The 9,281-nt window shown below is 50.2% G+C and overlaps 1 protein-coding gene across 3 annotated transcripts in view; it reads right to left on the reverse strand.

Annotated features, from left to right (window-relative positions):
* Positions 1–8,449, reverse strand: part of LOC103738545 (doublesex- and mab-3-related transcription factor C1-like) — a 31,335-nt gene extending 22,886 nt beyond the window's left edge. The window contains exon 1 of one of the 3 annotated variants that reach the window (XM_008838573.2): positions 8,367–8,446. The gene's annotated coding sequence lies outside the window, so the exon portion shown is untranslated. Of the gene's footprint in view, positions 1–8,366 lie in introns of all 3 variants that reach the window. The other 2 variants (XM_008838574.2, XM_008838572.2) reach the window with 2 other exon arrangements.
* Between the last annotated feature and the right edge of the window lie 832 nt (positions 8,450–9,281).

Raw genomic sequence — 9,281 nt, forward strand, 5'->3', positions numbered from 1 at the left:
CTGAGTGACATGGGATGTGGATGCATATTTGTGGAGCTCTTGGGGACACATGCTGAACTGACAGTGAGCGGGTCTGCTGACAGCCTGAGTGACATGGGATGGGGGCTATTCTTTCATCTGTTTTAGTTCCTGTAGCCTTTGGTGAGGATGTAAACAAGGATTATGCATGCAAGTGAGACAATATTTAAAACACGCGACATACCTGTGTGTTTTAAGAAAAGGAACTGCTATCACTTGTAATAGTAAAAGCGTCTCCCATCTTTCAAGAGCTTCGGAGAATCTGCTTGCAAGTCAATGAAATTTGCTGAGGTCTACCCATGCACCTAGTGCTTTCCCGCAAATAATTACCTGTAATTTATCCAGTTGAATCTCAGGACTGACAGGATCCAGCTGACCTCTGCTCTCTGTAACAGGCACTACAACTGAAAATTTCAAGATTTTCTCATTCCCTATACCCTTGTTTGTCCCACATAAAGCTGAGACTGGCGTGCTAAGTACTCTTTTGTCTATAACATGTTTATTAATTCTTTGAGACTTTCATACATGCAACAAGCACTTTTGGTATGAATCCCACCCACAGTGCTGCCGTCTCTTTCCCATAACCCACCTTCCATTCACACTCTGTAGAACTCTGCTTCCCTTTAAGGAAGTTGTATGGAGCTAGCTTATGCTCTCCAGGAGGTTCTGAAGGGGAAAGAAGCCGCCCATGGTAGGCAGGATTGTCAGCCTCACCCTGCATCAGGTTCCCAGGGAGTAAGCAGCCAGGTTACTCATGCAGAGCCCAGATTCAGTTCTTAGAGAAATCTGAAAATGGGCGTAATAGCCTGTGGCTCAGACTGCCATAACAAAATACCGGAGACTAGAAGATTACAAAGCAGACATTTATTTTCTCATGGTCCTGCGGGCTGGCAAGTCCAAGACCAAAGTGCGTTCTGGATTCAGTTCTGCCCAGGGTTTCGCGCTTTGCTTCTTCTGGCCTGGTCCTCATACGCATCTCCAAGAAACCTGCACGCATGCACAAAGCAAGTCCTCTGGGGTCTCTTCACACAGGGGCAGTAATCCTCTCAACTCGGGCTCCCACCTTCTGACTACCTTTGCCTGGATTCCACCCTAAAGGCTCCAAACCCAGTCAGATCTGGGGTTAGAACTTCAACATATGAATTGTGAGAGAGCACAATTCAGTCCGTGGCAGATGACATGTTCTGTTGCTGACATCGACCTCCTGGTGTTCCTGAACAGTGTTAGAACAACTGGCCCTCCTCCTGCTTAAGCAGCAAACTGCAGCATTCCAATGTCACTAAGGGAGTTCACCCATAGCCTGGTTCACAGGGGTCGCTCCCTCAAGCATCTGTACAGATGTCAGGACCTCCTGACCAGGCTGTGGTCATGTCCTAAAGCACCTTACAGGATAAACTCTAGGGATGGGTCCCCAGGGCTGACCCAGGTGCCTGGAAAAAACCATTCAGAAACCGCAGCATAAAGGACTCTGGGGCTCTGCCCGAGACAGATTTCCAGTCTTGTTCTGCCCCCTGGTGGTAGCTCAGAGAGAAAACAGGGCACAAAAGGAAGCCTGCAGTTTGCTTATAGATCCAGGACTTAAAGGTGGGCCTATCACCTTGTTAGCACTGGAGTCTTCCCAGGATTTTCAAAGAAATCCCCTACTTATCAACTGAGTTTCATTATATGAATATTGAAGTTATGTGGAAAACTGTCTTCATTTCTAGTCCTCATTTGTGAAGTTAGCAATTTAAGCCCAGGTTTTATTACACACTTAAACACGACATACAAACCTGTTACTGTATTCGTACAGTGAGGCATAAACAGAAATGAGAAACATCACTTTGCTTTGGTTCTTTGGTTTCTTTGGGTCTCTTTGGCTCACATGCCCCTAGCTCTAAGTTCCCATGGAGTGCTGTGGGAGGGAAATCTCATTGGATTCATGGAGAGGCAATTACTGTATACAGGGAACCCCCAGGTCTTTCACCTCTGATTTGCATAAGAACCCTAGGAAACGGAGGGTTTCCTGGGACCACTTGCACCCTTCCTTTTCAGGCAGAGCATGGGAGTGGTACCTATTCTCAGCTTCCTTACCTCCAGGGTTGCTCATCATCACCTCCGGAGACAGAGAGATCTAACTGGCGAGGAGAAACGGTTCACCTGGCAAGTTGCCCTACAATGTCAGTGCCTTGGTGATCCCTTCCCCAGTTCCTTCCCTTAATCTTGTCTCTCCCACCCTGGGTCCACCTAGAATTGTGGTGGGATTGCCATGGAAGAGTGGTGATGCCTGAAGGACAATGGTTTACACAGGATTTGTATTCCAAGGTCCAACACAACATTCTCGGTTTACCTCCACATGAAGAATCTACAAAGTTCTTCCCTAGCTACCTGTTCCTCACAAACTACACATCATCTATGTAAGCATCACTCATGCTCTCGCCTACAAGGTCCAACTTGTAAATGTGTGAAAATCAATGTAGAGTAATATGATAATAGTGTCTGCATGAAGCAGAGTGATAAGAGATCCCAGCTAGAGTGAGACTGAAGGATTTTCCAGGACATAGGAAAGAACCTAAGACTTGAAACCAGAATGGCCTGGAGCACACTGGGAACACGAGAGGTGACTGTAGACAGGGGACCAAACACTGTCAGAAAATGAGGTACCCTAGAAGTGGACATGCTTGGTTGTCACAGGGAGGCCCCTCAGTGCATCTCTGTTTAGCAAGCTGAAACCTGGCTAGAGCTTGCAGGGGTGGCCAGAGGGAAGAGAGAGACAGACAGATACAGGGAAGGAAGTAAGGAAATATGAAAGGAGGAGGGAGGGAGGGAGTTAGAAAGGAAGAGAGACGGAGAAGGAGAGGGAGGGGTATAGACATTGAGAGAGAAAAGTCTAGCAAAGAAAGGGGGAAAATGGAAGGAGGGGAGAAAATATAATGAGAAGGGGAGGGAGGAAGATTAGAGAAGTGGGAGGAAGAGACACAGGAATAGAGAGGTAGCAACATACCAGAAATGTATCCACTGCTTGGGAAGAATGTACTGGGCTGCAAAGGGAGGAACAGGAAGGATTGGCAGAGGCAGAGGGCCTGGGGGCATGGAGGGGGGCGGGTCTCTTTCTTTGCACCCAGCAGACTGAGGAGCTCCACAGATCTCTTCAAGGAAGTCCTGAGAGTCACTCCTGGCTCCTCACACACTCCTGGAAGCATGATCTTCATTGTCTTCTTTCTACCTCTGGGGCCGGTGAGTCTCTTTTCTGTTCTTGTCTGTAACACCTTCCAGGAGGCTGGGGTTTGGTCAGCACAGGTCCATCCTCAGTACCTCAACTGGTGGTGGGGATTGAATGCCCATTGCAGGAGCTGAATAAGGTAACTGATTCCAGGCATGCTGGGAGGAGGTCACTGACTCTTTTGTAGGCCCTGCAAGGCCCATAAGAACGATCCCAGGAAGTGGTTGTCTTTCTTCACACCATGGAGAGCTCAGCCAGTGGCCAAGGCCACACCAGCGAGTTTGCTCCTCGGGGAAGGTCTTGGAAGGGCTGGTTCCAGAGAGGGCACGCACATGTGGCCAAGTTCTTCAGGTGAGGGTTCTGAGCCAGTCTCTGCCTCTCTCGCTGCACACAGGAAGCTGAGATGTCTCCCTTCCTCTCCCATGCAAGAGAACCCCAGCCCATGTCTCAGTTCCCCCAGGCTCTCAAAGAGTCTGTTTGTTCCTCTCTTTCCTTCTCAGGAGAAGATACTGGGCATCCCGAGGCTGAGATCATGGGAGCCAAAGACATGAGGCCATGAACAGTACCAAGCCCTTCTTCCCAGGCCCTGGGTCTCCCAACTATCTTGTTCAGTGAGCCTTAAATAAATGCTGGCATGCTTGACTATTGTGGCTCTGTGATATCGCTTTGCTTTGCATAATGACACCAATTTCAGATGCCCTGAGGGTGTCAGCTTTGGTCTGGTAGGGGATTGTGGAGAGAAGATCTAGCAGTGTCCTTAGTCGTGAAGGCCATTCACACTCCTTCTACAGCCAATGCTGCCTGCTGCACGGGAAGGGTATGGGAAAGCCTTGTGCAATATGCAGAGATCAGGATACAGTGAATTTCCCACAGCTGGTAGATCTGACCCTTAGGGGGCATTTTCACACAGACATGAGGAGGGTCTAGCATGTCCCTTCTCCCCTGCAGCACATGCAAGCAGGCTTCTTATCTGAGAAATCGTGGACACTGTTTATGAAGAGGGTGTGTGAGGAGAACCACTTACAAAAAGAATCTGTGGAACCATGAAAGTGCTTTAGACTTCAGAGCTCACAAACAGTTCCCAAGCATCCCACCTCTCCTCAAGATGGAACCACTCTAAGAGACAACCTGGTCTCCAGCTACACATGGGTCCTCTCTGTGAGATGGGGGTGCTTGCCTTTCTCAAGTGACTTTTAAAGGTACTGCAACACTGTTTCCTCAGGACAAGGCTGACAGGGAGGGTGGAGCAATTGAGTCTAACACAGCATGGAGGAGGCTGTGTTAGAAACTGCAACACCAAGTATCACAGAGGTCAGGGCAATAACGTCCTGTCCTTCAGACACAATTAGCAGGGAAGTGGACAACTTTGGTTTCTTTTCTGTCTAAATGGGGACCTGGATCCCATAGTGCCACCCAGAGTGGAGCCTCAGCCTTGTTTGGATAAACAAGTGGAGATACTGCCTCCTGCTCTGGAAGAGCAGCACTCTGGGAAGAGCCACTCCTTCTTTCTATAGGCTCGCACTCTTCCATCTGCCATATCTGGCTCTCTCCTGCTTCTTTCCAATCCAGGTGGAAATACATCTTGATGTCTGTTTGGTTTTGCATCAATATCATTCCTGCAGCTCCTCAGAAAAAGTGCTATTTTCTGTAGGATATCTTAGAATTTGGAGATGGAGAGGGTTTTTCAGATGCATACAAATGGATGGACCACATCCTTGATACTTGTCATCGGACAACAGAGCATGTTGCTACATTATTAGGGCTGTGGGCTACAGGCAATGCTTTTCCATACTTATTTTGGAGAAAAAAAATTGAATGTAAGAACTAGACAAAATTCCATCTCAATACAGGCTGACAATGGTTGTGGGCGCTGAGTCGGGGAAGAGCTGTTTGGGGATACGAAGGAAGGCTTCAGAGTGACACCCAAATATCCATGCCTGAGCCCCATCCCAGAGGAAGCAGAACATTCCCACAACACTTCCCCATTCTCTTCATATTTCACATTCCCATATTACGATCACCCCCACCCCTCCAGCAGCCACCTCTCCTTGAAGCTAACAGAGAAGTGAGGGAGGGAGGGGCCCTGGGGGGCAGTGTTCTCTGGACCCCACATATCCTGTGGGAGGCCCCAAGAGAACTGCTATCAGATTACATGGTATTTGAGTCTAGGGGACAAGAAGTTTCCAAGGCCTACCAGAACATATTCCAAATGTCCCTGCCAATCTGTAAGGGCCAAAGGTAACCATGGGCTAGTTAGTCTGCTCATGATTCCCACTGGGAGCTATTCTAAGTTGGTACAGAAAATGCAGGTCCTTCAAAACCACATCACACTGATCAGTGAAATTTGGTAAGGTTGTGAACTCATCAGCACCCCCCCCACACACACACACACATAAAAACCTCTGTAGCCCATCCAAATTGATTTGGGGCCTGGGACTGGTCATCATCCTGGCTCTGCTCCAGGCTAATCTGCTTCTCACCTCTAACAACAGTGTTCCCACAACAGGAACAGAATCATTTGCAGCTGCTAACACCCAGGCCTTTGTTGCTTTTTAATTCATAAAACCTAACTGTAATCATACCAATGTCCTTGTAAGACACTAAGCTCTGGCTCTCCTGGGCCTCAGAGGGACAAATCTCTGCTCAGTGCCAAAACCTCAAGAGATGATCTCTGCTCTGGTGAATGGACATTTACCTGTCTCCTGCCACTCCGTAGAGATGATAGATGGAAGAACTTGGCATGTGCAGTGGATAACCTGCATGGCTGGTTCCACAGCAGCTCCCATAATTGGGCCTTCTCTCTGGCTCTCCTAAGAGCCCAGAGTGTCTGGTCCAAAAGAATGATTTCCAACCCCATGTTTATCTATCAGCCCTGAAGTAGACCAACGAAAGACTGTGAGCCCTGCACGTGTGACCTCACTCCCAGAGAATCTCTCCAGTGTCCTCTAATTCTAACCTTCCAGGTCCATGGAAACATGGCGTTCTCCAGGTACCCACAATTCCCTGCCTGATGCCTTTGCACGTTCTGTCTCTAGTGCTACAGATCTCAAGGCACAACTCTCAGCCATGAAGCCTGCTGCCTCCCAGATGCCCACTTCCAAGAGTTAGATGGCCCTCCTCTCAGCTCCCTGACCACCTGGTTCATACACTCCCATAACAGCACCAAATAGACTCTCAGATGTGAGGCAGAGGTCAAGTCTGGTGTATCTTTAAATCTCCAGCGCTTGGCACAGTACCTTATATGTGGTAGTCAGTAAATATACTTTAAATAAATGAGTCCATGAGCAAGGTATCTAATTCATAACATTTTTTTATTGTCCCTACATTCCAGAGATCTAGGTAAATACAAATAAATATCAGCTCTGTGTTGTATGTCAGATGTTGGCAAGATTTGAAGCGGAGTCATTGTCCTGTAAATTCCTTCAGAGTTTCAAAGAACTACTTGCTCCAATACTCTAGTGTGTTTCCAACATAAAATGACAGTGTCACAACTGTTTCTGTAAAATAGCAAATCTCTCCTGAAACTGAAATAAGGACCACTAAAACACTGGACAAATGCCAAGCATAAACCTAAATACTGAGATTTACATGTCTAGAAAAGCAAGGATTTGAAAAAGATATTTAATATGATTTCTGCTTTAACTGTGAGTTAATTCTGTTCACAGTGAGGCGGTTTTGATGTGTGTTATTTTGTGGTTCTGGGGATAGAACCCACGGCCTAACGCATGAGATGAAAGCCTTCTACCGCTGAGCTACATCTACAGCCCCTATCACTTAATTTCATCATTTTGCCTATAGATTATCAGTAGAAAAAACCGTAACAACAAAGCAAGTGCAACTTTGCCATGTGAAAGTTGAGAGCTAAGTCACCAAGAAGCACACAGAGAACTGGAAGAGAAATGCCATTTATCCTTCCGGGCCCCAGTCAATCCGTGCAGGCTTCCTAAATCAGAGCCCCATGGCCCACTGCTCCAGCACCCCTTTGACTACCCGCAACAAAACCGAGGAACTCTCAGCCCCAGCCACACCTGGTGGCAGGAGAAGCCCTGACTCTAGCCTGAGATTGTAACCAGCACTGGTACTGTCCCCGGTACTGACCATCACTCAGGCCATGGCTCTAGCCCTGGCACTGGCACTGGCACTTGCATTGACACTGGTGCTGATGCTTGCTTCAGCCATGGCACAGGCCCTGGAAATGGAACTGGCACTAACACTCGCACTTGTCACATCATCACCAGCAGCTGTGTCTCGGGGACCGGGTATTTCCTCCTCTTCTTTCAACGCCTCAGTTACTGCCACAGCAAGGCTCTGGGGTGGGTGTCATTCACTTTGGCCACAAACTCCAGGACTTCCATCTGTCTTGTTTCCTTTGAGAGCCCCACAAGAATACCGAGAGCACGGGACTGCTGTTGGACACCTACTTGTGCACCAGATACTTGTGCTGCAACACAAGCGATGCGCTTTGGTGACGGCTCCCCACGCTTGGAATGCTTTTTAGGAGAACATACCTCCAAAACCCTCCACACCTCCCAGAACACCTCCTCGGGGATACAGGTGGCCTGCATGAAGATCAAGTCCGGGGTACTCGGCGGAAGCCCAGTCTTTGGTGCGCCCAGGCCGACAGCGGGCCCCAAAGCAGGGCAGGACGGACTTTTCTGTTCGGGACATAGGAGTGCTCTGGCGGGCCACGTTCCTTCACCTAGACCCAAAGACTAACTCGGGGAGGTCAGAGGCTCTCTTGAAAATCTCGGGGAAGAAGCTCCTGCACCTTTTTTGATGACATACTTCAGCATGTCTGCCCTTTTGATCCGCACAGTCTTCGCGTTCTTAACCAGCAGGTACTGCGCCAGCAGCTCAGCTACTTTCTAGCTCCCAGGGCCTCTGGGCATGCGCGCCAAGGGTGGAGGGGCCCGCGGGGTGCTCGGCGGGGGAACCCCTAGGGGTGTGTGGGGTCCATAAAGGAGCTTGCAGAAGCACCTGGGCGGGGGCTACGTGCCTCAGAAGAAGTGGATCCGGGAAGCACTTAGCGTCCCCGCTGCAGGCGCCCCCGCGGGGCTTTCCTGGGCAAGGAGGAGAGAAGAAGGAGGCCAGGGGGCCTCTGAGACCCGCAGGCCCTGGGTGCCACCTCTACCGCGGACGTTCTCACCTGCGGCTTTGGCTGGCCCGGGAAGCAGGAACTCGGGGAGGAGATGCGCGTCCACGGGCATTCGGCGGCGGGCCCGAGCGCTGTGTGCGAGGCCGCGAGGACCGTGACGTCGCCGCGGACGCTGCGCCTGCCGCCGAGAAGACCGGGAGCCCCTGCCGAGGCCGCGGCCCTCAGAGCCCGAGGACCAGGAAGCAGCAGGCAGAGGATGGGGCGCAGCCTCGGCCGCCTGACTCTGTCGTGAGCTGTGGGAACGCGCGGGCGCTGCCCCCCGCAGTGCTTCCGCAGGCCGGAGACGGTACTGCAGTCTGGGGCCGGAAGGATGCGGGGGTGCTGCTCCCAGAGGTGGGGGCCACTGATGCTAGGCTTGGAAGAGACCAGAAGCCTCCAGGCCAGGCCCAGAGCAAACCCTTGCTGCCTATTGGCTGTTGCTGGGAAGAATACGGGCGTTTGGGATCATCTGTGTCTCCTTCTTCCTCCCGCTTGTGGAGAAGGCTCCCTAGGAGATGCCTCTGCCCCTGAGTGTAGGCCTGTCCCCAGCAGCAGGCCCTGCTCCTTCCTCTCTGTACAGTCCCCTAGAGTGCCTTTCCTCACTGCCTAGCCGAGACTGAGCACTTGGCGACTGTTCCTTTGTGTTTTTCTCATAACAATGTTTGTGCCTGGTGACCATCCGTGACCTACGGGAAAATGGACTGGGGAAAAAGCAACCTCAGCCAACAGCTACAGGTGTATTTCCATTTCTTCTTTTTGATCAGTGAATCTGGGGAGGGGAACAGCATGCTCTTTGGACGTTTCTTCTCCAGTAGAGCGCCTAGAACGTTATTAATTATAATCTAACTTTCCAAAGTTAATGACATTTTCCTTTATTTCTCTTCCACCCACCTTACTGGGCCCCACTGTGCCCTCACAAAGTACTTT

The sequence above is a fragment of the Nannospalax galili genome, unplaced genomic scaffold (assembly GCF_000622305.1).
Source record: "Nannospalax galili isolate Female #2095 unplaced genomic scaffold, S.galili_v1.0 scaffold2879, whole genome shotgun sequence".
Taxonomy (NCBI): domain Eukaryota; kingdom Metazoa; phylum Chordata; class Mammalia; order Rodentia; family Spalacidae; genus Nannospalax; species Nannospalax galili.